We start from the raw sequence: 27,161 nt of genomic DNA, 5'->3' as shown, positions 1-27,161 counted from the left end.
AGGTCTGCCCATCAAAGCGGGGAGGTCCGTGGTGTACAGCACGCCTCCTTCAGCCTCGGAACGCACCCCATCCCGGCCTAAAGTCACAGAGAAGATTGCGTTGGGTTCCCATGGCAACACTTAGCCTTCCAGCCAATCACTGCCAGCTGTAAGATTGTGTCAGGTAACTATCTACCAATGGGATCTGGCGGTATTGGAGCGAACGGAGGAAGGGAGGGAGATAGGGGAACTGTTGAATGATTCAGTAGTTTTATTTGGTTTTTGTTATGGTAGTCAGTCAGACCTCCAGTGGGGATATTTATGTGATTCGTTTTCTTATTCAAAGGAAACGGAAGAAACTGTCAGTCAATCTCAGTTTAAAAACACTGTCCTCTTTTAACATGGAAATGGGGTTACATTTCTAAATTGGGGCACACAAATGCCTAAGGGAAAATCTTTAGATAGATTGGCTGTTGAAACTAAAGCACAACTTGTGATTGTTCATAGCCTGTATTTGCGAGGATTCAGAGCTTTAGAAAAATTTATGTTTTAGGTCTAAGACACGCCTGAACATTTTTGTCAGTCAGACGTCTACAGCTGGTGGTCCCTAAAACACAGTCGCTGAATGATAGGCAGACGAATGCTAGATCCACGTGTGGTGCGACGTGTGCAAGCCTTTATAATGAATATCTTTACAATGAGCAGCTTGTTTGTGATTTGTTTTGGTCCCAAAGGTTCACCCATCTCCACACCCAGCCGCTCGCCCCTCCCCCGGACCCTCACCTCCACCCCTGTACACACCAAACAGGGCTCCTCCGTACTCAAAAACCCTTACATCATCGTCGACAAGCCCGGCCAGGTCATCCGGATGGCAATGACCTCCTTCGCCGCCTCCACAGGTACGCTACTGCGCTGCTCTGACTAGGATGAAGTCCTTCTAAACACTGAGCTATGGCCAGTTTGGCGTTTTCCCACTAATGGTAAAAGTTAGGATTTAGCTGGAGTAATCTGATCCTAGATCTGTGCCTAAGGGCAATTTCAACACTGAGCTCTCTGCTTGTCTAGAGGGAGTTATCCTCTCTTTTTGGGTCAGTTCCTGCAGCACTATAAGAGACTGTGCTGTGGACTCTGTGCCTCCCACACAGCATCTGATAATGGTGTTTTAGATTATCCTCAGCCACTGTATGGTCAACACTCCTCTCCCACAGACCACTGTCTGCTACACACAAAGGCTAAATCTAGTGCACTCTCACTGCTCTCCTCTCTTCTCTTGTCCTCTCCCCTCCCCTCATACTGATAACTGCCCTTCGTACTACTGTACCACAGTTGACTAGTATTCTCTAACTCTCCTAACCCTGAACCCTGACAGTTGACTAGTATTCTCTAACTCTCCTAACCCTGAACCCTGACAGTTGACTAGTATTCTCTAACTCTCCTATCCCTGAACCCTGACAGTTGACTAGTATTCTCTAACTCTCCTAACCCTGAACCCTGACAGTTGACTAGTATTCTCTAACTCTCCTAACCCTGAACCCTTACAGTTGACTAGTATTCTCTAACTCTCCTAACCCTGAACCCTGACAGTTTCTCCTCTGTTATCTTGAAGATGCCTACACTTGTATCTTTACAGGCAAAGACATTCTTCCTCTCTTTCTTTCTCTCTCTCTTTCTCTTAGTCGCTCCCTCTTTCTCTCTCTCCATCTCCTTCCGTTCATAGATCTTGACGGTTGGTGAGGCAGCAGCAATGCGATGGTATGAGAGGGGTTTCCATGGTGACCAGAACCACTGCTGTACTACAGTGTTCTGTGGCTCAGTGTCAGGGACAGATTACAGGAGAGTGAGGGGTGGTTAGATGTGTGTGTGTGTGTGTGTGTGTGTGTGTGTGTGTGTGTGTGTGTGTGTGTGTGTGTGTGTGTGTGTGTGTGTGTGTGTGAATGTGTGTGTGTGTGTGTGTGTGTGTGTGTGTGTGTGTGTGCGCAAGAGAGAGATTTCGCCATCACAGGTCTCGGTGCACAAAACTATGTTTTACTTTTCCTATGTGACTTTGTGTGTGTTTATTGACTAGGCTACGCTTCATTGTAAATTCAATTACAGAACTAATGTGTTTGTTGGCATTTGGTCGTTCCATGTATCAGTGTCATTCTCAAGTGGAACACAGTGAAACCACATTCCCTCTCTGCTGTGTTTCAGCCCTTTATAGCTCACATTCACATTCCAGTCATGTGCTCTACACTTCCACAAACCTCTCCCATGTATCCACCAACGCTTAGTTTCAGCAGATCCAGGCAGGCAGAGGGGTTTAAAGTGTCTCATGTTATTTCAAGCTGGAGGATTGATGCTGATGTGGGAGTTAGCGCTGATTCACGAGTCTAACTAAAGAGATATTTTGACGCTGAAACGAAGGCAAAAGCTTTGGCCAGTGTGTTGGGGTAACACATTACAAAAGTAAAGCGTTACGTAATCAGATTACTTATTATCAGTAACTAGTAGTGTAATGTGTTACTTTTAAAAACTGGGTAATATACACTACCAGTCAAACGTTTGGACACACCTACTCATTCAAGGGTTTTTCTTTATTTTTACAATGTTTTACATTGTAGAATAATAGTGAAGACATCAAAACTATGAAATAACACATATGGAATCATGTAGTAACCAGAAAAGTGTTAAACAAATCAAAATATATTTTATATTTCAGATTCTTCAAATAGCCACCCTTTGCCTTGATGACAGCTTTGCACACTCTTGGCATTCTCTCAACCAGCTTCATGAGGTAGTCACCTGGAATGTATTTCAATTAACAGGTGTGCCTTCTTAAAAGTTAATTTGTGGAATTTCTTTCCTTCTTAATGCGTTTGAGCCAATCAGTTGTGTTGTGACAAGGTAGGGGGGTATACGTCCATATTATGGCAAGAACAGCTCAAATAAGCAAAGAGAAACGACAGCCCATCATTACTTTAAGACAGGAAGGTCAGTCAATACGGAAAATTTCAAGAACTTTGAAAGTTTCTTCAAGTGCAGTCGCAAAAACTATCAAGCGCTATGATGAAACTGGCTCTCATGAGGACCGCCACAGGAATGGAAGACCCAGAGTTACCTCTGCTGCAGAGGATAATTTAATTAGCGTTACCAGCCTCAGAAATTGCAGCCCAAATAAATGCTTCACAGAGTTCAAGTCACAGACACATCTCAACATCAACTGTTCAGAGGGGACTGTGTGAATCAGGCCTTCATGGTAGAATTGCTGCAAAGAACCCACTACTAAAGGACACCAATAAGAAGAAGAGAGCTGCTTGTGCCAAGAAACACGAGCAATGGACATTAGACAGGTGGAAATTGGTCCTATGGTCTGGAGTCCAAATTGGAGATTTTTGATTCCAACCGCCGTGTCTTTGTGAGACGTGGTGTGGGTGAACGGATTATCACTGCATGTGTATTTCCCATTGTAAAGCATGGAGGAGGAGGTGTTTTGGTGTGGGGGTGCTTTGCTGCTGACACTGTCTGTAATTTATTTAGAATTCAAGGCACACTTAACCAGCATGGCTACCACAGCATTCTGCAGTGATACGCCATCCCATCTAGTTTGGTCTTAGTGGGACTATCATTTGTTTTTCAACAGGAGAATGACCCAACACACCTCCAGGCTGTTTAAGGGCTATTTGACCAAGAAGGAGAGTTATGGAGTGCTGCATCAGATGACCTGGCCTCCACAATCCCCCGACCTCATCCCAATTGAGATGGTTTGGGATGAGTCGGACGGCAGAGTGAAGGAAAAGCAGCCAACATGTGCTCAGCATATGTGGGAACTCCTTCAAGACTGTTGGAAAAGCATTCCAGGTGAAGCTGGTTGAGAGAATGCCAAGAGTGTGCAAAGCTGTCATCAAGGCAAAGGGTGGCTATTTGAAGAATCTCAAATATAAAATATATTTTGATTTGTTTAACACTTTTTTGGATACTACATGAATCCATATGTGTTATTTCGTAATTTTGATGTCTTACCTATTATTCTACAATGTAGAAAATAGTAAAAAATAAAGAAAAACCCTTGAATGAGTAGGTGTGTCCTAACTTTTGACTGGTACTGTAATTATAGTTACTTTGTCAAGTAAAAAAAAAATGTTTTTCATGAAAGTATCTTGAAGTAATATAACTAGTAATATACTGTGTTACTTTCCATGCAAAGTAATATTGTAAAGTAACGCGTTACTTTTGAGACATGTAACGACATGTAATATATTATTACCTTTTCAAATAACGAATCCCAACACTGGCTTAGGCAATACTTTAGTTTCTCTCTTTCTCTCGATACCTTAGTGCTTTAACCCACCTAAAGCTTTTGAATTCAATTTATTTGGCTGTAAACGCAGCCCAATTCTGATCTTTTGCCCAAATATTGGCTAAAGATCTGATCTGATTAGTCAAAAGATCAATTAGTGTCAAAAGATCAGAATTGGGCTGACTGTGTAAAAGCAGCCCTTGTAACCCACAGAGTGACTAAAACCAGTGCTTCTATCCAGTAACCAGTCTCAGGCTGTGACCAATAGATATGTTGATTGATTGATTAATTCATGGTCTATGTCTTTCTGTATTACAGGAAGTCTTACAGCCAAGCAGTCGGGTGCGGCCCAGGTCACTCGCCCCCAAGGTTCACACGGGCAGCTTCCTGTCCTCAGGGGTCAAGGTGAGTTACACAGAGGTCACACAGAAGTCACTCAAAGGTCAATATGTGTGTCTAAGTGGAGTAAGAGTCTTTGTCATGAGGAGAACTGGCATCTTAACCTCCACATTCTGAAATGGCCTTCGTCACTAAGACGTGTAGTTTCTTTGACATTAGGAGCTTTATAGAAATCTATCAGACTGGGTTGATTTAAAGTTGAAAGTCCTCCAGGACTGATTTCACCTGTCTTCACCTGTCATGAGTACTTTTTATAGAGCTAACAGTGTTTAGTTTCCAGGAGATTCATGTCAGAGCCAACCCAGCAGTGGTGGGCTTCCAGGAGCGAAGTGTCAGACCAAACCCAGCAGTGGTGGGCTTCCAGGAGCGAAGTGTCAGACCAAACCCAGCAGTGGTGGGCTGCCAGGAGCGAAGGGTCCCAGATGGGTCTCTATGATTGGCTGTCTCCTCCCAGACAGGTCTCTGTGTGGCGTAGTCACTTCCTGTCTCTGTAGACACTTACTTCCTGTAACAACACACACACAATAGAATGCCACCCTGCCAGGGTGCTGTCCTCAGCAGCTGTGAGCAGCCACTTGGCAAGCTGTTTAAATGGGACATCAGTCAGAGAGAGGATGGGGGAGACATTGCAGAGAGAATAACTGCACGTTTGTATCACACATACACACACACAGATGGAAAGAGAGAGACAGTGTCAAACTCCTGTAATAAAATCCACCCACTCCCACATCTTCTCTCCACAGACGATACAACCCAATTTCAGGGCAGAGGAACTATTTTCTGCCCAGCCGTTTCTTTCTAGTCTTTCTAGCCTGTTTGGAATGGGACAGAATGTATAATTAATATTTATTTTAGCTCAATGAATCAGTGGGCACACTTGACTTACGTAGATTGCATAGAAACTGTTTATTTTACCTGTGTTTGTCTTCTCTGTAATGTTCTAACTCTATGCTCTGTTCGTCTGCAGGCCATTATCAAGCAGGAGCCGGGAGAAGTTCCCACTCAGCAGCAGCAGATGGTTTCCACGGTAACGGCAGCCCAGCAGCTCGCCGCGGCAACTCAGCAGGAAGTCACTTGATCTCCATGTCGCCACAGAGACAGACAGGAGGGGCCAAAGGGGCGGGGGCAACAACCAGCAAGGTATCAGACAAAACACACACTGACACTACACACACACATACTCTCACACACACATACTCACACACACACATACACACATATGGTTCACAGCCAATGAGCAAGGTATCAAAGAGCAAGGCTTTTGACCTGTTAAAATACATCTCCCATGTTTCCCCCCTCCAGGTTCTGGATATCCCTTTAGGCTCCGCCCTCCAGGTTCTGGATATCCCTTTAGGCTCCGCCCTCCAGATTCTGGGTATCCCTGTAGGCTCTGCCCTCCAGATTCTGGGTATCCCTGTAGGCTCCGCCCTCCAGATTCTGGGTATCCCTGTAGGCTCTGCCCTCCAGATTCTGGGTATCCCTTTAGGCTCTGCCCTCCAGATTCTGGGTATCCCTTTAGGCTCCGCCCTCCAGATTCTGGGTATCCCTGTAGGCTCTGCCCTCCAGATTCTGGGTATCCCTTTAGGCTCTGCCCTCCAGATTCTGGGTATCCCTTTAGGCTCTGCCCTCCAGATTCTGGGTATCCCTTTAGGCTCTGCCCTCCAGATTCTGGGTATCCCTTTAGGCTCTGCCCTCCAGATTCTGGGTATCCCTTTAGGCTCTGCCCTCCAGATTCTGGGTATCCCTGTAGGCTCTGCCCTCCAGATTCTGGGTATCCCTTTAGGCTCTGCCCTCCAGATTCTGGGTATCCCTTTAGGCTCTGCCCTCCAGATTCTGGGTATCCCTTTAGGCTCTGCCCTCCAGATTCTGGGTATCCCTGTAGCCTCTGCCCTCCAGATTCTGGGTATCCCTTTAGGCTCTGCCCTCCAGGCAGCGATGAAGCAGGTGGCCATCAGCAGCGGACAGATTCTGGTCACCAAGGGTAACCCCTCCATCTCCAAGGTGATGGGCGGGAAGCATGTGGTCGCCCAGGGATGTTGCCAAGGCCATCGTCAGCGGGGCGGCCGGTAGCATCGTGGGTCAGCAGGTCATTGTTAAGGCAACTGGGGCCGCAGGGGGAACAGGAAAGAGTGGAGGTGAGGGTCCACACACACCTTCACTTTTGGTCGTTCACACAAACACAGGAAAAAAGGCGCCTCTTTATCTGAGACACGTAAACAACAACAAACACTCTTGACAGACGTCCACTGTCACAGCACCCATCCACACAAATGCACAGAAACATTCACATGCTCCCACACAGCTCTTCTGACTGATGGTGTGTGTGTGTGTGTCTATCTCTCTCTCTCTCTCTCTCTCTCTCTCTCTCTCTCTCTCTCTCTATCGCTCTCTCTCTCTCGCTCCCCCCCTCTCTATCCTCTCTCCTGTCCTCTCTCCTCCCTCCTGTCCTCTCTCCTGTCCTCTCTCCTATCCTCTCTCCTGTCCTCTCTCCTGTCCTCTCTCCTGTCCTCTCTCCTTATCCTCGCTCCTGTCCTCTCTCCTGTCCTCTCTCCTGTCCTCTCTCCTATCCTCGCTCCTGTCCTCTCTCCTGTCCTCTCTCCTATCCTCTCTCCTGTCCTCTCTCCTGTCCTCTCTCCTATCCTCTCTTTCTTTCATTTCCTCCTTTCTTCTCCCTCTTCTCCTCTCTGTCCATTTTCTGTCTCCTTCTCCCAACTGTGTTCTTTCTCCTCTGCCTCCACGTCACATACTGCTGACTGTGTGATAGCAGTCTATAGGTGTATCATACTGAAGGAGGTGTGTGTGTGTTCTGACTCCCAGATCTCCTCCTCCAGCAGTCTGCCCTCTAACCTCTCCTATACATCATACATCCCGCTAGACACACAGCTCCTCAAATAGACCTCACTGGTACATACACCTCCTCACTCACTCTCTCTCTCTGTTCGTCCTGTTATCCTCTTCAAATAATAATTGTGTGAAACAAGCTGCTGTCTTTCATTTACCCTCTCACCCCTTTCTCTCTTTTTGTCTTTCATCTCTTAATGTTGAGGAGAGTCATGTCATGCTCAGAGAAGAATAAAGTAGTCTCTTCTAAGAGTCTAGGCAGCGCTTCAAATGCCCTGTAGAATGCCCTGTAGAGAGCCCTGTAGAATGCCCTGTATAATGCCATGTAGAGAGCCCTGTAGAATGCTCTGTAGAGAGCCCTGTAGAGAGCCTTGTAGAGAGCCCTGTAGAGAGCCCTGTAGAGAGCCCTGTAGAATGCCTTGTAGAGAGCCCTGTAGAGAGCCCTGTAAAATGCCCTGTAGAGAGCCCTGTAGAATGCCCTGTAGAGAGCCCTGTAGAGAGCCCTGTAGAGAGCCATGTGGAATGGCCTGTAGAGAGCCCTGTAGAGAGCCCTGTAGAGAGCCCTGTAGAATGCCCTGTAGAGAGCCCTGTAGAATGCCCTGTAGAGAGCCCTGTAGAGAGCCCTGTAGAATGCCCTGTAGAGAACCCTGTAGAGAACCCTGTAGAGAGCCCTGTAGAATGCCCTGTAGAGAGCCATGTAGGGGCCCTGTAGAATGCCCTGTAGAATGCCCTGTAGAGAGCCCTGTAGAGAGCCATGTAGAGAACCCTGTAGAGAGCCCTGTATAATGCCCTGTAGAGAGCCCTGTAGAGAGCCCTGTAGAATGCCCTGTAGAGAGCCCTGTAGAGAGCCCTGTAGAGAGCCATGTAGAGAACCCTGTAGAGAGCCCTGTAGAATGCCCTGTAGAATGCCCTGTAGAGAGCCCTGTAGAATGCCCTGTAGAGAGCCCTGTAGAGAGCCCTGTAGAATGCCCTGTAGAGAGCCCTGTAGCGAGCCCTGTAGAATGCCCTGCAGAGAGCCCTGTAGAGAGCCCTGTAGAATGCCCTGTGGAGAGCCCTGTAGAATGCCCTGTAGAGAGCCCTGTAGAATGCCCTGTAGAATGCCCTGTAGAGAGCCCTGTAGAGAGCCCTGTAGAGAGCCCTGTAGAATGCCCTGTAGAATGCCCTGTAGAGAGCCCTGTAGAATGCCCTGTAGAGAGCCATGTAGAATGCCCTGTAGAGAGCCCTGTAGAGAGCCCTGTAGAATGTCCTGTAGAGAGCCCTGTAGAGAGCCCTGTAGAGAGCCCTGTAGAGAGCCCTGTAGAGAGCCCTGTAGAGAGCCCTGTAGAATGCCTTGTAGAGAGCCCTGTAGAATGCCCTGTAGAGAGCCTTGTAGAATGCCCTGTAGAGAGCCCTGTAGAGAGCCTTGTAGAGAGCCCTGTAGAGAGCCCATCTTTAGTGTTCTAGTATTGATTGAGCCTGCCATATCTAGCTATAGGCCTTAATTAGATACATTCATTACCAAGCCATTGATCCAGTTCTCAACTCTGGAACAATGCTGTCTCTGCATTTACCCAACAACTACTAATGAAGTCTCTGTGCTTCCCCCCGTTCATCTCTTCTTCCTTCCACCTAGAATCTAAATCTGGGGCAGAGATCATTTCATGTCACCACTCGCTCTTCTCACTCTGACGTCGGTCGAACCTTTGGGAAAAATCTTTAGCGTTTGCCACAGGGTTGCCCGCAGAGAGTACGGACAAAATGAAACATCCTCTTTCTTTCCACTGCTCTAACGGTCGGTAGAAAAGGTATGTAGTGCACACACACACACACACACACACACACACACACACACACACACACACACACACACACCTCCTACATCCTCAAACAGCCTAACTAAAGAATACACCGACACCTTTAATCTGCCTTGTGACACCCACTCACCACCACCCCCACCACACACACTCTCTAACTAAATAAATAAACTAGAAGTCCCCATCCCCTCTCCCCTAATCAAAAGCATTTAACTCTCAGATAGTATTATAAAGCCCTGTTGTTGTTATGTGTGGGTGTTGTATTGACCGAGTTTTGTTTATGATTGATCTTTCCCAGGGTATGTTTCTGGTTAGCCAGACTACATCACAGGGCATGGGGAAGCAGGTCGTGGCCAGTTCCACAGGTCACGTGGTGTCATCCCCGATGACCGTCACCCAGCAGGCCATCCAGTCACGGCGGGTCAGATGGCTGCCATCCTGGCTCAGGTCAGTACCATCTGGACACAAAATGGAGGACAGGTAGCCATAGTTACTTCTTGGGAGATAGTGGTTTTGAGATAGTGGTCATATATATATATACAAAAGTATGTGAACACCCCTTCAAATTAGTCGATTTGGCTATTTCAGCCACAACCATCGCTGACAGGTGTATAAAATCGAGCACACAGCCATGCAATCTCCATAAACAAACATTGGCAATATAATGTCTTTATTGAAGAGCGACTTTCAACGTGGCACCGTCATAGGATGCCACCTTTCCAACAATTCAGTTATTAAAATGTCTGCCCTGCTAGAGCTGCCCCATTCAACCGAAAGTGCTATATTGTGAAGTGGAAACATTTGGGAGCAACAACGGCTCAGCCGTGAAGTGGTAGGCCATACAAGCTCACAGAACAGGACCAGCGAGTGCTGAAGCGTGTAAAAATCGTCTGTCCTCGGTTGCAACACTCACTACCGAGTTCCAAACTGTCTCTGGAAGCAACGTCAGCACAATAACTGTTCGTCGCAAGCTTCATGAAATGGCTTTCCATGGCCGAGCAGCCGCACACAAGCCTAGGATCACCATGCGCAATGCCAAGTGTTGGCTGGAGTGGTGTAAAACTCACCGCCATTGGACACTGGAGCAGTTGAAACGCATTCTCTGGAGTGATGAATCACGCTTCACCATCTGGCAGTCCAACGGACAAATCTGGGTTTGGCGGATGCCAGGAGAACACTAACTGCCCCAATGCATAGTGCCAACTGTAAAGTGTATAGTTCCAGTGAAGGGGAATCTTAATGCTACAGCATATAATGACATTCTAGACGATCCTGTGCTTCCAACTTTGTGGCAACAGTTTGGGGAAGGCCCTTTCCTGTTTCAGCATGACAATGCCCCCGTGCACAAAGAGAGGTCCATACAGAAATGTTTTTTTTTTCATTGTCGATGAATTTGACTGGCCTGCACAAAGCCCTGACCTCAACCCCATCGAACACCTTTCACCCCCCTTGGCATTTTTCCTATTTTGTAGCCTTATTTTTTGGGGGGTTGTATCATTTGATTTACACAACATGCCTACCACTTTGAAGATGCAAAATATTTTTTGTTGTGAGACAAACAAGAAATAAGACAAAAAAACAGAAAACTTGAGCTTGCATAACTATTCACCCCCCCGCCCCCCCTTGTAGAGCCACCTTTTGCAGCAATTACAGCTGCAAGTCTCTTGGGGTATGTCTCTATAAGCTTGACACATCTAGCCACTGGGATTTTTGCCCATTCTTCAAGGCAAAACTGCTCCAGCTCCTTCAAGTTGGATGGGTTCCGCTGGTCTACAGCAATCTTTAAGTCATACCACAGATTCTCAATTGGATTTTAAATGTTTCCATTTAAATGTTTCCCCTTAAACCACTCAAATGTTGCTTTAGCAGTATGCTTAGGGTTATTGTCCTGCTGGAAGGTGAACCTCCGTCCCAGTCTCAGATCTCTGGAAGACTGAAACAAGTTTCCCTCAAGAAGGTCCCTGTATTTAGCGCCATACATCATTCCTTCAATTCTGACCAGTTTCCCAGTCCCTGCCAATGAAAAACATCCCCACAGCATGATGCTGCCACCACCATGTGGGGATGGTGTTCTTGGGGTGATGAGAGGTGTTGGGTTTGCGCCAGACATAGCGTTTTGCTTATTTTTTTCTTTAAGCAATGGCTTTTTTCTGGCCACTCTTCCGTAAAGCCAAGCTCTGTGGAGTGTACGGCTTAAAGTGGTCCTATGGACAGATACTCCAATCTCCGCTGTGGAGCTTTGCAGCTCCTTCAGGGTTATCTTTGGTCTCTTTGTTGCCTCTCTGATTAATGCCCTCCTTGCCTGGTCCGTGAGTTTTGGTGTGCGGCCCTCTCTTGGCAGGTTTGTTGTGGTGCCATATTCTTTCCATTTTTTAATAATCTATTTAATAGTGCTCCGTGGGATGTTCAATGTTTTGGATATTTTTGTATAACCCAACCTTGATCTGTACTTCTCCATAACTTTGTCCCTGACCTATTTGGAGAGCTCCTTGGTCTTCATGGTGCCGCTTGCTTGGTGGTGCCCCTTGCTTAGTGGTGTTGCAGACTCTGGGGCCTTTCAGAACAGGTGTATATATACTGAGATCATGTGACAGATCATGTGACACTGAGATTGCACACAGGTGGACTTTATTTAACTAATTATGTGACTTCTGAAGGTAATTGGTTGCACCAGATCTTATTTAGGGGCTTCATAGCCCCTAAATAAGATCTGTGTATGTCCATTACATTAAATCCAAATAAAAATCCATTTAAATTACAGGTTGTAATGCAACAAAATAGGAAAAACGCCAAGGGGGATGAATACTACTACAGAAGAGTAGCTGTTGCAAGTATTCAAATAAACCGATACATTTCCAATGGCAAGGTGTCAGCAAACTGCTGTTGATCAGCAGCGATAGAGCAGAGAATGACAGACTCTGCTGACCTTTTGTGAGTTGTAGTGGGTCCACAGACCGTACACACGCAGACACAGACACATACATGTTCTCGGGGATAAACCTATAGCCAGACGATTCTTCTACGCTAGTCTATCCTCACACAAACTTACTGTAGCCCAACAGTGGTGCACTAAAGGTATTATTATACCACCGTAGCAATGGTACTAGATTCTAGTAGCTAGAGGAGTTGAATATATTATAAGGGCATTCGTTAAGGACAGAATTAGCATACATATAGAATACTATGCTGTGTTTAAAAAAATGAGTGTTTTTCCTGTAGTTATTGTCCTGGAAATAAATTGGACTCAAATGAGTAGGCTTTAAAAAGGGAGTTCTCGTGTGTCTGCTGTTTGTGTGTGTGTGTGTGTGTTCTGTGTTTGTTGGGTGTGTGTGTGTTTGTTTGCCCTGATTATGTCACGGTGCTGTGTATGGGTGTGGTGTGGAATCAGGCGCAGGCAGCAGAGGGTAAGTCCAACAAGACTTTACTGAGCACGAAAAGTAATCCAAAACAGCCCGGAGGCAAAAGACGCACACAGGCGTAAATACAAGCGCACACACAGGTGCGTAAATCTCTCCTCACACAACAAGGAGGAAGCTCAGGAAAAATAGCGTACCGACACGGGTAGCGCAACCACGACACGAACAATCACACACAACACAAACCTAACAACAAGGAAACTAAATAGGGTGCTAAATGAGACCTAACACAAAACAGGTGTGACTAACAGACAAAACCAAACAAACACGAAACATCGAGCGGTGGCAGCTAGAACTCCGGAGACGACGACCGGCGAAACCTGCCCGAACAAGGAGGAGGAGCCGCCTCGGCCGAAACCGTGACAGTACCCCCCCCTTGACGCGCGGCTCCAGCCGCGCGCCGCCTCCGGCCTCGGGGACGACCAGGGGGACGCGGAGCAGGGCGCGTAGGATGACCACGATGGAATTCGGTCATCAGGGACGGATCCAGAATGTCCCTCCTTGGCACCCAGCACCGCTCCTCCGGACCGTACCCCTCCCACTCCACGAGATATTGGAGACCCCCCATCCGGCGTCTCGAATCCAGGATGGTCCGAACCGTGTACGCCGGAGCCCCCTCGATGTCCAACGGGGGCGGAGGAGTCTCCTCAATCTCAAAGTCCTGGAGTGGACCAGCTACCACCGGCCTGAGGAGAGACACATGGAACGAGGGGTTAATATTCTTGTAATCAATAGGTAGTTCTAACCTGTAACTCACCTCGTTCAATCTCCTCAGGACTTTAAAAGGCCCCACAAACCGCCGACCCAGCTTCCGGCAGGGCAGGCGGAGGGGCAGGTTTCTGGTTGAGAGCCAGACTCGATCTCCAGGTGCGTACACTGGCCCCTCACTGCGGTGTAGGTCGGCGCTCGTCTTCTGTCGACGTATGGCACGCTGCAGATGGACGTGTGCAGCGTCCCACGTCTCCTCCGAGCGCCGCACCCACTCATCCACAGCGGGGGCCTCGATCTGGCTCTCATGCCATGGTGCCAGAACCGGCTGGTACCCTAATACACACTGAAAAGGGGTTAGTTGGGTGGAGGAGTGGCGGAGAGAGTTCTGTGCCATCTCGGCCCAGGGCACATATCTCGCCCACTCCTCCGGCCGGCCCTGACAATATGACCTCAGAAACCTACCCACATCCTGGTTGACTCGTTCAACCTGCCCATTACTCTCCGGGTGGTAACCCGAGGTAAGGCTCACCGAGACCCCCAAACGTTCCATAAATGCTCTCCAGACTCTGGAGGTAAACTGGGGGCCTCGATCGGACACTATATCCTCGGGCACCCCGTAATGCCGGAAGACGTGAGTAAATAGAGCCTCAGCGGTCTGTAGGGCCGTAGGAAGACCCGGCATGGGAAGGAGACGACAGGCCTTCGAGAACCGATCCACAACGACCAGGATGGTGGTATTCCCCTGGGAGGAGGGAAGATCGGTAACAAAATCCACCGAGAGGTGAGACCAGGGTCGTTGTGGAACGGGCAGGGGCTGTAATTTACCCCTGGGCAAGTGTCTGGGCGCCTTACACTGGGCACATACTGAGCAGGAGGAGACATAAACCCTCACATCCCTGGCTAACGTTGGCCACCAGTACTTCGTACTAAGGCAGTGCACCGTCCGGCCAATACCCGGATGTCCAGAGGAGGGGGACGTGTGAGCCCAATAAATCAGCCGATCCCGGACCTCGAGCGGGACGTACACCCGACCCACCGGACACTGTGGAGGACTAGGCTCGGTGCGTAACGCCCGCTCGATCTCCGCATCGACCTCCCACACCACCGGTGCCACCAGACAAGACTCCGGTAGTATGGGAATGGACTCCACGCACCTCTCCTCCGTGTCATACCGACGGGACAGAGCATCTGCCTTCCCGTTCTGGGACCCAGGGATGTAAGTGATCTTGAACACAAACCGGGCGAGAAACATAGTCCATCGAGCCTGGCGAGGATTCAGTCTCCTAGCTGCCCGAATGTACTCCAGGTTACGATGGTCGGTCAGAATGAGGAAAGGGTGCTGAGCCCCCTCAAGCCAATGCCTCCACACCTTTAGGGCCTGTACTACGGCTAACAGCTCCCTGTCCCCTACGTCATAATTCCGCTCCGCCGGACTGAGCTTCTTAGAATAAAAAGCACAGGGGCGGAGCTTAGGTGGTGTACCGGATCGTTGAGAAAGAACTGCCCCGATACCGGCCTCAGACGCGTCCACCTCAACTTGGAAGGGTAAAGTGGGATCCGGGTGCGCCAACACCGGGACCGAGGTAAACAGGTCCTTCAGTCTCCCAAAGGCCCTGTCCGCCTCAGCTGACCACTGCAAGCGCACCGGACCCCCCTTCAGAAGAGACGTTATGGGAGCTGCCACCTGTCCAAAACCCCGGATAAACCTCCGGTAGTAATTCGCAAAACCCAAGAACCGCTGCACCTCTTTAACCGTAGTTGGGGTTTGCCAATTACGCACGGCGGACACTCGGTCCACCTCCATTCTCACCCCTGACGCAGACAACTGGTAACCCAAAAAGGAAACTGACTCCTGGAAGAACAGACATTTCTCAGCTTTGACATACAGGTCATGCTCCAACAGTCTCCTCAATACCCTGCGCACCAGGGCTACATGCTCGGCCCGAGTAGCACTGTACACAAGAATATCATCTATGTACACCACTACTCCCTGCGCCTGCATGTCCCGGAAAAGTTCGTCTACGAACGATTGGAAGACTGATGGAGCATTCATTAACCCATATGGCATGACGAGATACTCGTAATGGCCGGATGTAGTACTAAATGCTGTCTTCCACTCATCGCCCTCCCTAATGCGCACCAAGTTATATGCGCTCCTGAGATCCAATTTTGTGAAGAACCTTGCCCCGTGTAAGGACTCCGTCATGGTCCCAATCAGAGGAAGTGGATAGCTGTACTTCACCGTCACCTGATTGAGACCGCGGTAATCAATACACGGACGCAAACCTCCATCCTTTTTCTTCACAAAAAAGAAGCTCGAGGACGCGGGAGAAGTGGAGGCCCGTATGTATCCCTGTCTCAGAGACTCGGCAATGTAAGTCTCCATTGCCCTTTTCTCCTCCTGTGACAAAGGATACACATGGCTCCGCGGAAGCGCTGCTCCTGTCTGGAGGTCTATCGCACAATCCCCCTGTCTATGAGGTGGCAACTGTGCCGCTCTGGTCTTACTGAACACGAGCGCCAAATCCTCATACTCAGGAGGAATGTGCAGTGCTGGCATCTGGTTCGGACTCTCCACCGAGGTCGCCCCTACGGAAACACCCAGACATAACCCCTCACACTGAGCAGACCACCCTTTAAGAGCTTTCTCTCGCCACGAAATAGTAGGATCATGGGTCATCAACCAGGGAAGCCCCAGTACCACCGGATACGCAGGAGAGTCGATAAGATAGAGTTGAATCGTCTCCTCATGACCCCCCTGCGTCATCATCCGAAGTGGCGCTGTGACCTCCCCAATCAACCCAGATCCTAACGGACGACTATCTAGGGCATGTACAGGAAAGGGTTTGTCGACTGGAAGGAGGGGAATCCCTAACTTAACACAGAATCTCCGGTCTACAAAATTCCCAGCTGCGCCTGAATCGACTAGTGCCTTATGCTGGGACCGAGGTGCAACCTGTGGGAAACAAACAGGTAAGGTAATGTGAACGACAGAAAGCTCTGGGTAAGTAGGGCGCCTACTCACCTGGGTGGACTCCCCACTGTACGACCTGCTCTCTCCCTCACCAGGGGACCCTCCCCAGCACCTAGCCGCGGTGTGCCCTCCGCGCCCACACTTGGTGCAGGAGACTGCCCCCCTCGGGCTCCTACCTCTTCTCCCTCTAGCACCAGCACCTCCAAGCTCCATCGGACACTGCTCGGAGGCGCTGGAGGGTGGAATGGGGGGCCCCCACCTGGGACGTCCGCGGGTCGCCAGCAGGTTGTCCAGTCGGATGGCCATGTCCACCAGCTGGTCAAATGTTAGTGTACTGTCCCTGCAGGCTAACTCCCTGCGGACGTCCTCCCGAAGGCTACATCGGAAGTGGTCTATGAGGGCCCTCTCATTCCACCCCGCATCAGCCGCTAGAGTCCGGAACTCCAGCGCGAACGCCTGAGCGCTCCTCATCCCCTGTCGGAGGTGGAATAGACGTTCCCCCGCCGCTCTCCCCTCTGGTGGATGGTCGAAGACCGCACGGAAGCGACGGGAGAACTCCGCATAGGTGACGGTGGCGGCGTCTATTCCCCTCCACTCGGCGTTGGCCCACTCCAACGCCTTGCCGGTGAGACAGGAGATGAGGGCGGAAACGCTCTCGTATCCCGAGGGCGCCGGGTGTATGGTGGTAATGTAGAGCTCCACTTGTAGGAGGAACCCCTGACACCCGGCAGCGGTGCCGTCGTACGCCCTCGGGAGCGAGAGCCGAATCCCACTGGGTTCCGGTCGATGGACGGGCTGGTTGTCCGGTGGTGAAGGTGATGGTGCGATAGGTGGGGCTATGGGAACCCCGCTGGTCTCCCATCGACGAAGGGTGTCCATGACGCCCTCCAAGGCGTGCCCGATACGGTTGATCCGGTGCTCGTGTCCAAGGAGACGCTCCTCCATGGGGTCGACGGGTGCTCCTGCTGATTCCATCTAATGGTGTGTGATTCTGTCACGGTGCTGTGTATGGGTGTGGTGTGGAATCAGGCGCAGGCAGCAGAGGGTAAGTCCAACAAGACTTTACTGAGCACGAAAAGTAATCCAAAACAGCCCGGAGGCAAAAGACGCACACAGGCGTAAATACAAGCGCACACACAGGTGCGTAAATCTCTCCTCACACAACAAGGAGGAAGCTCAGGAAAAATAGCGTACCGACACGGGTAGCGCAACCACGACACAAACAATCACACACAACACAAACCTAACAACAAGGAAACTAAATAGGGTGCTAAATGAGACCTAACACAAAACAGGTGTGACTAACAGACAAAACCAAACAAACACGAAACATCGAGCGGTGGCAGCTAGAACTCCGGAGACGACGACCGGCGAAACCTGCCCGAACAAGGAGGAGGAGCCGCCTCGGCCGAAACCGTGACAGATTATCAGATTAGAGCTCATAATTATGCTTTTTGGCAGACGTCTGAGCTTTTAATTTGGACTAGTTCTCTCTCTCTGCCCCTCTCTTAATATCTGTCTCTCGTCCTCTCCTCAGCCAGTCTGTTTTATCATCTCATTCAGCTAGTATTAATGTCCTCTATCGGCATATAGTATAACCCACTAGAGTCGATTGACACACCTCCCCCCAATGTTATTTACTATAAAGAATTAACTTCTCTCCTTTTTATATTTGATTCTCACTTGAAAATAGCAGTTGAAAACGCCAGTAAATGTGTCCCTTTGCGTTTTAAGACATTAACAGTATTGGGTGAGAGACCATTTGAGAGGACAGCAGTATTGGTGTGTGTAAGACTATTTATCGGTCTAGGACTTAGCAGGGGACAGCTGAAACAGCTCCCCTGCTTGTACTTGTGTGTGCGGGCCCATCCATGCTAGCGTTTGCTAGAGGAGAGGAGTCTGACACTCTCTCACCGTTCAATCTGTTTTAGCTTACATAACTTCAATAGCCATTTTCATCTCTCTAGCTATCCCTCCCATCCTCAGCTCCTCTCTCTGTTCCTCTGGGGCCTTGCCTGCCTGCCTGCCTGCCTGCCTGCCTGCCTGCCAGCCTGGGTATTCACATCATGTGGTGACATTAAATATTATAATCCTGGGCCTCATAGTGAGCTTAACCCATTCATGTCCATAAATGTCAAATGTCCTTTAGTACACATGTTCTCTAAGCTTACTGTTGGACGAATCTGAAGACATGTTTTAAATCGTCCAACATGTTTGTCTACAATGTGAGTTTTTGATATTGTACTATATTTAAGTAATAAGGCCAGAGGAGGTATGGTATATTGGCCATATACCATAACTCCTCGAGGTGCCTTATTGCTTGTCACGACTTCCTCCGAAGCTGCCTCTTCTCCTTGTTCGGGCAGGCTTCGGCGTTCGTCGTCACCGGCCTTCTAGCCATTTGTTTTGTCTTGTTTTGACACACACCTGGTTCATATCCCCTCATCAGTACCTGTATAAGTATTCCCTCTGCCCCCCATGTCTTTGTGTGTGATTGTTTATTGTGGAGGTGACGATAGCTCGGTGGAGCTTTATATATTTGTATCGCCGGGATATTCACCTGTGTACTTTGTTTTCTCCAGTGCGCCGTTATACCGCACTGTAGAGTTTTACGCATTGCTGCGTACCGCTGTATTTGCCGAATCAACCAATTATTCTGTGATTTACCCTCCTGCGCCTGACTCCGTCCAAATCTCCCGCTACAGAATCACACACCCAACAGCATGGAGTCAGCAGGAGCGGGGAATATGCCTGGAGTCGTTGAGCGGGTCCGGGAGCATTCTAACATGTTAGCCAGTTTTGGCGAAACTGACCCTTCGGAACCAGCTGAGCGACCGGATCCAGCCACCCACACCCCAGCGCCCAGAGGTATTCACCTACCTCGACCGAGGGAATACGACGGGACAGTAGCCCACTGCCAGGGTTTCCTCCTGCAGCTGAACCTCTATTTTTCCACCATGCGCCATTATACTGCACTGTAGAGTTTTACGCATTGCTGCGTACCGCTGTATTTGCCGAATAAACCAATTATTCTGTGATTTACCCTCCTGCGCCTGACTCCGTCCAAATTACCCGCTACATTGTTATTATAAACTGGTAAAAAGAAACAGTAAAAATACATGTTTTGTCACACCTGTGGTATACTGTCTGATATACCACGGCTGTCATCCAATCAGCATTCAGGGCTCGAACCACCAAGTTTATAATTAGTCTTAGGACTCATGGGGTTACTGTTTTTTTTACACACAATGGAGATTGAGGCATGGTACAGCATGCATTGATGTCTGTGGTGTGTGTGAGAGGGAGAGAAAGAGGGAGAATGCTGTAGCAGGCTTCACTCTCCATTGACTTACATTGGCTTTGCTTATGCTGTATAATACACTGTATTAGTGAGTGTGTATGAATTTCTTTAGACATACAGTGAGGGAAAAAAGTATTTGATCCCCTGCTGATTTTGTACGTTTGCCCACTGACAGACATGATCAGTCTATAATTTTAATGGTAGGTTTATTTGAACAGTGAGAGACAGAATAACAACACAAAAATCCAGAAAAACGCATGTCAAAAATGTTATGAATTGATTTGCATTTTAATGAGGGAAATAACTATTTGACCCCTCTACAAAACATTACTTAGTACTTGGTGGCAAAACCCTTGTTGGCAATCACAGAGGTCAGACGTTTCTTGTAGTTGGCCACCAGGTTTGCATACATCTCAGGAGGGATTTTGTCCCACTCCTCTTTGCAGATCTTCTCCAAGTCATTAAGGTTTCGTGGCTGACGTTTGGCAACTCGAACCTTCAGCTCCCTCCACAGATTTTCTATGGGATTAAGGTCTGGAGACTGGCTAGGCCACTCCAGGACCTTCATGTGCTTCTTCTTGAGCCACTCCTTTGTTGCCTTGGCCGTGTGTTTTGGGTCATTGTCATGCTGGAATACCCATCCACAACCCATTTTCAATGCCCTGGCTGAGGGAAGGAGGTTCTCACCCAAGATTTGATGGTACATGGCCCCGTCCATCGTCCCTTTGATTCAGTGAAGTTGTCCTGTCCCCTTAGCAGAAAAACACCCCCAAAGCATAATGTTTCCACCTCCATGTTTGACGGTGGGGATGGTGTTCTTGGGGTCATAGGCAGCATTCCTCCTCCTCCAAACACGGCGAGTTGAGTTGATGCCAAAGAGCTCAATTTTGGTCTCATCTGACCACAACACCTTTACCCAGTTCTCCTCTGAATCATTCAGATGTTCATTGGCAAACTTCAGACGGCCCTGTATATGTGCTTTCTTGAGCAGGGGGACCTTGCGGGCGCTGCAAGATTTCAGTCCTTCGCGGCGTAGTGTGTTACCAATTGTTTTCTTGGTGACTATGGTCCCAGCTGCCTTGAGATCATTGACAAGATCCTCCCGTGTAGTTCTGGGCTGATTCCTCACCGTTCTCATGATCATTGCAACTCCACGAGGTGAGATCTTGCATGGAGCCCCAGGCCGAGGGAGATTGACAGTTCTTTTGTGTTTCTTCCATTTGCGAATAATCGCACCAACTGTTGTCACCTTCTCACCAAGCTGCTTGGCGATGGTCTTGTAGCCCATTCCAGCCTTGTGTAGGTCTATAATCTTGTCCCCGACATCCTTGGAGAGCTCTTTGGTCTTGGCCATGGTGGAGAGTTTGGAATCTGATTGATTGATTGCTTCTGTGGACAGGTGTCTTTTATACAGGTAACAAACTGAGATTAGGAGCACTCCCTTTAAGAGTGTGCTCCTAATCTCAGCTCGTTACCTGTATAAAAGACACCTGGGAGCCAGAAATCTTTCTGAATGAGAGGGGGTCAAATACTTATTTCCCTCATTAAAATGCAAATCAATTTATACAAATTTTGACATGCGTTTTTCTGGATTTTTGTGTTGTTATTCTGTCTCTCACTGTTCAAATAAACCTACCATTAAAATTATAGACTGATCATTTCTTTGTCAGTGGGCAAATGTACAAAATCAGCAGGGGATGAAATACTTTTTTCCCTCACTGTATATACAGTATATATTGGTCCAGACAATTTTTAAGATTTGAACTTGTTTAAAATCTGAGAAAGAGAAGAAAAAAGCTGCTAAAATTAATCCATTGAATTTGCTTATATTGCATAGAAAGAGAGAGCGTGGATTTATTTAGATATTGTTTTTATATTTATATGTTGGTCTAGAAAATCTATATACCAAAAAGTATTAAAATCTGAACTTGTTTAAGATCTAAGAAAGATAGAAAATGTTGGGAAATGTTTCTCTCTCCTGTATCCATTGGATTTGCAAATACTGCATGTACTCTATGGGTGTGTGTGTGACAGAGAGTGCGTGGATTTCTTTCAATATTGTTTTCATATATACAGTACCAGTCAAAAGTTTGGACACACCTACTTATTCAAGGTATTTCTTTATTTGTACTATTTTCTACATTGTAGAATAATAGTGAAGACATCAAAACTATGAAATAACACATGGAATCATGTAGTAACCAAAAAAGTGTTAAACAAATCAAAATATATTTTAGATTTTAGATTCTTCGAAGTAGCCACCCTTTGCCTTGATGACAGCTGTGCACACTCTGGGCATTCTCTCAACCAGCTTCACCTGGAATGCTTTTCCAACAGTCTTGAAGGAGTTCCCACATATGCTGAGCACGTATTGGCTGCTTTTCCTTCACTCTACGGTCCAACTCATCCCAAACCATCTCAATTGGGTTGAGGTCGGGTGATTGTGGAGGCCAGGTCATCTGATGCAGCACTCCATCACTCACCTTCTTGGTAAAATAGCCCTTACACAGCCTGGAGGTGTGTTGGCTCATCGTCCTGTTGAAAAACAAATGATAGTCCCACTAAGTGCAAACCAGATGGGATGGCGTTTCGCTGCGGAATGCTGTGGTAGCCATGCTGGTTAAGTGCGCCTTTTAATTCTAAATACACAAATAAATGTATGCACGCATGACTGTAAGTCGCTTTGGATAAAAGCGTCTGCTAAATGGCATATTATATTATTATTATAAATATATCACTGACAGTGTCACCAGCAAAGCACCATCACACCTCTTCCTCCATGCTTCACGGTGGGAACCACACATGCAGAGATCATCCGTTCACCTACTCTGTGTCTCACAAAGACATGGCGGTTGGAACCACAAATCTCAAATTTGGACTCATCAGACCAAAGGACAGATTTCCACCGGTCTAATGTCCATTGCTGGTGTTTCTTGGCCCAAGCAAATCTCTTCTTCTTATTGGTGTCTTTTAGTAGTGTTTTTTTTAAGCAATTCGACCATGATGGCCTGATTCACGCAGTCTCCTCTGAACAGTTGATGTTGAGATGTGTCTGTTACTTGAACTCTGTGAAGCATTTATTTGGGCTGAAATTTCTGAGGCTGGTAACTCTAATGAACTTATTCTCTGCAGCAGAGGTAACTCTGGGTCTTCCTTTCCTGTGGCGGTCCTCATGAGAGCCTGTTTCAACATAGCACTTGATGGTTTTTACAACTGCACTTGAAGAAACTTCAAAGTTCTTGATATTTTCCGTATTGACTGACCTTCATGTCTTAAAGTGATGATGGACTGTCGTTTCTCTTTGCTTATTTGAGCTGTTCCTGCCATAATATGGACTTGGTATTTTACCAAATAGGGCTATCTTCTGTATACCCCCCTACCTTGTCACAACACAACTGATTGGCTCAAACGCATTAAGGAAAGAAATTCCACAAATTAACTTTTAAGAAGGCACACCTGTTAATTGAAATGCATTCCAGGTGACTACCTCATGAAGCTGGTTGAGAGAATGCCCAGAGTGTGCAAAGCTGTCATCAAGGCAAAGGGTGGCTACTTTGAAGAATCTGAAATATAAAATATATTTTGATTGTTTAACACTTTTTTGGTTACTACATGATTCCATATGTGTTATTTCATAGTTTTGATGTCTTCACTATTATTCTACAATGTAAAAAATAGTGAAAATAAAGAAAAACTATTGAATGAGTAGGTGTGTCCAAACTTTTGACTGGTACTGTATGTATATTGGTCCGGACAACCTGTATACAAACAAATTATTAAGATTTGAACATGTATTCACATGACTTGATTCGTGAAATGTGTAAAAAACTGTAAACCCTTGTGTCTAAAGACTAAATATAGTACGGTACAGAAACGGCTGTAGTTCACAAATTACAATGAGTTTAATCATATATTTGGCATATTTAGGCTTAGAACAGGTCAAATAACAATACTACATGCTTTCGAACAATGTAATTCAGAAATGTGTTTAGAAATACATATTCTGAAGTCATTTGAATGATTTTTTTCAAATGTTCTGTAAATCCCAGCTTTGATTGACACAGGAAGTAGAAAATGACAATGTTAAAACGTCCATGTGGCCTAGACACTTGTACTACACCAAATGTCATGCATTTATACCAAACAGAATTTGTTCAGTGGCGCATTTTAATATTGTACTAAATATAGTTAAAGGACGTGAATGTGTTAATGCTCATAACGCTTACAAAGGCTTTTGAGTGCAGGCTAGATCTGCTGTATAGAATGTCACGCTAAAGTGCAGGACAGATCTGCCTCGTATGGGTCAGCCAGAATGATCAGAGAAACACTCTTAAGATCTCTGAATGTCGTGCTGGGGTACTTGTGGAATATACTATTGAACTATTGTCTCACAATTCAGTGCACTTCCCTTATAAAAATGTGAGAGACTCGACTGTGAAATTCCTATATACAGTATTTGCAATGTACTTGCAATGTACAAGATAAGTGCAATAAAGTTGTATCTAATTTCTTTGTATGGACTTTGTGTTGATTGACAGGCGCTGGGCGGGTCCAAAGGGTCCCAGGTGAAGCTGTCTGATGGCTCGGTGAAGACGGTAACCACGGCGACAGCGGCCCACCTGTCCAAGTCGGGCACGACTAAACTTAGGATGGCGGGCGGAGTCATCACAGCTGCTAGCTTCACCCCCAGCGCTGTCACCATCGCCATGGCAACTGCTAGTCAACAGGTGAGTGGGAGGAGTTTGGGTTATTTGGGGTTACCTCCCCAAATAGACCCTGTATTGGAACTACATATTGGAACTACATTCTCTGGTCCTTTATGGCAGAGGTTCCCAAACTTTTTCACTCTCGGGGGCCCACTTCCATCATTGTGGAACACCCCCCCCCCCCCATGGCACAAACTGTTCACACCCCTCTTGTAGGCGGAGAGAACGTTTTGCAGGTTTAAAGCTTATTTCCTGCAATTCCCTTATACATTTTGTCATGTGGTGGATACTTTTTTTGGTGCCATTTTAAAGGTAATTTCCTGGAATTCTACACATTTTGCCATGTCTTATCTGAGCGACTCAAACATTACAACAAAATCAATGGGCTTAAAAACCTAGCTAAAAAACATTAGCTGACATGGGCTAGTTGATCTGGACATTTCTGACAAGTTATAAATAGCTCTCTAAGGTCTGCAATGACTGACATGACAAGAGGAAAACTGCTGATGCACTACCCAATTTTTTTATTGCACATTCTACTATTGCATTCTACTATTACAACGTTCAAATGTTCCGACCCCTCGGGGGCGCCCCACAGTTTGGGAACCACTGCTTTATTGAACCAAGAAGCCTCTCTTCCGTGCCTGATCCCCTTTTTGCAACGCTGCTCTTCCAGAACTGTTAATTGGAATGTTAGTGTCTTGCCAGAGAGAAATGTGTTCCTTTGTTTCAGCTAGAACTCCCTAAACCCACTGGCCTAGCCTGATCAGTCTGCCTCTTAATTAGAATTAATTGGATTTATCAGTGGAGCTGCAGAAGGGGAGCACAGGGCAGCGGACCCTAACATGTTATGAAACTAGAGAGGTGTAGTCCCTGTAGTCTGTATCATTATGAGTTATGAAACTAGAGGTGTAGTGCCTGTAGTCTGTATCATTATGAGTTATGAAACTAGAGGTGTAGTCCCTGTAGTCTGTATCATTATGAGTTATGAAACTAGAGGTGTAGTGCCTGTAGTCTGTATCATTATGAGTTATGAAACTAGAGGTGTAGTCCCTGTAGTCTGTATCATTATGAGTTATGAAACTAGAGAGGTGTAGTGCCTGTAGTCTGTATCATTATGAGTTATGAAACTAGAGGTGTAGTGCCTGTAGTCTGTATCATTATGAGTTATGAAACTAGAGGTGTAGTCCCTGTAGTCTGTATCATTATGAGTTATGAAACTAGAGGTGTAGTGCCTGTAGTCTGTATCATTATGAGTTATGAAACTAGAGAGGTGTAGTCCCTGTAGTCTGTATCATTATGAGTTATGAAACTAGAGGTGTAGTCCCTGTAGTCTGTATCATTATGAGTTATGAAACTAGAGGTGTAGTCCCTGTAGTCTGTATCATTATGAGTTATGAAACTAGAGGTGTAGTGCCTGTAGTCTGTATCATTATGAGTTATGAAACAAAGAGAGGTGTAGTCCCTGTAGTCTGTATCATTATGAGTTATGAAACTAGAGAGGTGTAGTCCCTGTAGTCTGTATCATTATATCTCTCTCCTTAAGAGGGTGCTTTGTCAGTGTGTGTGTATATCTACTATAGAGTGTGCAAAGCTGTCATCAAGGCAAAGGGTGACTATTTGAAGAATCTCAAATATATTTTGATTTGTTTAACACTTTTTTGGTTACCACATTTACATTTACATTTTCGTCATTTAGCAGACGCTCTTATCCATAGCGACTTACAAATTGGTGCATTCACCTTATGATAGCCAGTGGGACAACCACTTTACAATATATATATATATATACTTTTTTTTGGGGGGGGGGTTAGGGGGAGGGTAGAAGGATTACTTTTATCCTATCCCAGGTATTCCTTAAAGAGGTGGGGTTTCAAGTGTCTCCGGAAGGTGGTGAGTGACTCCGCTGTCCTGGCGTCGTGAGGGAGCTTGTTCCACCATTGGGGTGCCAGAGCAGCGAACAGTTTTGACTGGGCTGAGCGGGAACTGTGCTTCCGCAGAGGTATGGGGGCCAGCAGGCCAGAGGTGGATGAACGCAGTGCCCTCGTTTGGGTGTAGGGACTGATCAGAGCCTGAAGGTACGGAGGTGCCGTTCCCCTCACAGCTCCGTAGGCAAGCACCATGGTCTTGTAGCAGATGTGGGCTTCAACTGGAAGCCAGTGGAGTGTGCGGAGGAGCGGGGTGGCGTGAGAGAACTTGGGAAGGTTGAACACCAGACGGGCTGCAGCGTTCTGGATGAGTTGTAGGGGTTTAATGGCACAGGCAGGGAGCCCAGCCAACAGCGAGTTGCAGTAATCCAGACGGGAGATGACAAGTGCCTGGACTAGGACCTGTGCCGCTTCCTGTGTAAGGTAGGGTCGTACTCTGCGAATGTTGTAGGGCATGAACCTACAGGATCGGGTCACCACTTTGATGTTAGTGGAGAACGACAGGGTGTTGTCCAGGGTCACGCCAAGGTTCTTTGCACTCTGGGAGGAGGACACAACGGAGTTGTCAACCGTGATGGCGAGATCATGGAGCGGGCAGTCCTTCCCCGGGAGGAAGAGCAGCTCTGTCTTGCCGAGGTTCAGCTTGAGGTGGTGATCCGTCATCCACATTGATATGTCTGCCAGACATGCAGAGATGCGATTCGCCACCTGGTTATCAGAAGGGGGAAAGGAGAAGATTAATTGTGTGTCGTCTGCGTAGCAATGATAGGAGAGACCATGTGAGGATATGACAGAGCCAAGTGACTTGGTGTATAGAGAGAATAGGAGAGGGCCTAG

General features: G+C 47.3%; 1 pseudogene across 1 annotated transcript in view; it reads left to right on the top strand.

Moving 5' to 3' along the window:
* The window catches only part of LOC311122328 (YEATS domain-containing protein 2-like), a 75,457-nt pseudogene that overhangs the window by 18,674 nt on the left and 29,622 nt on the right, over window positions 1-27,161 (top strand). Inside the window, exons 9-16 of the transcript in view lie at window positions 3-163; window positions 714-878; window positions 4,574-4,660; window positions 5,622-5,794; window positions 6,551-6,789; window positions 7,422-7,558; window positions 9,587-9,735; window positions 24,229-24,417. The product of the transcript in view is annotated as a YEATS domain-containing protein 2-like (transcript). The remainder of the gene's footprint in view (window positions 1-2; window positions 164-713; window positions 879-4,573; window positions 4,661-5,621; window positions 5,795-6,550; window positions 6,790-7,421; window positions 7,559-9,586; window positions 9,736-24,228; window positions 24,418-27,161) is intronic.

Source organism: Coregonus lavaretus, assembly GCF_964263955.1.
Source record: "Coregonus lavaretus genome assembly, contig: HAP1_SCAFFOLD_463, whole genome shotgun sequence".
NCBI lineage: Eukaryota > Metazoa > Chordata > Actinopteri > Salmoniformes > Salmonidae > Coregonus > Coregonus lavaretus.
The sequence above is the reverse complement of the archived record's forward strand: the minus strand, read 5'-3'. Positions and strand labels throughout refer to the sequence as shown.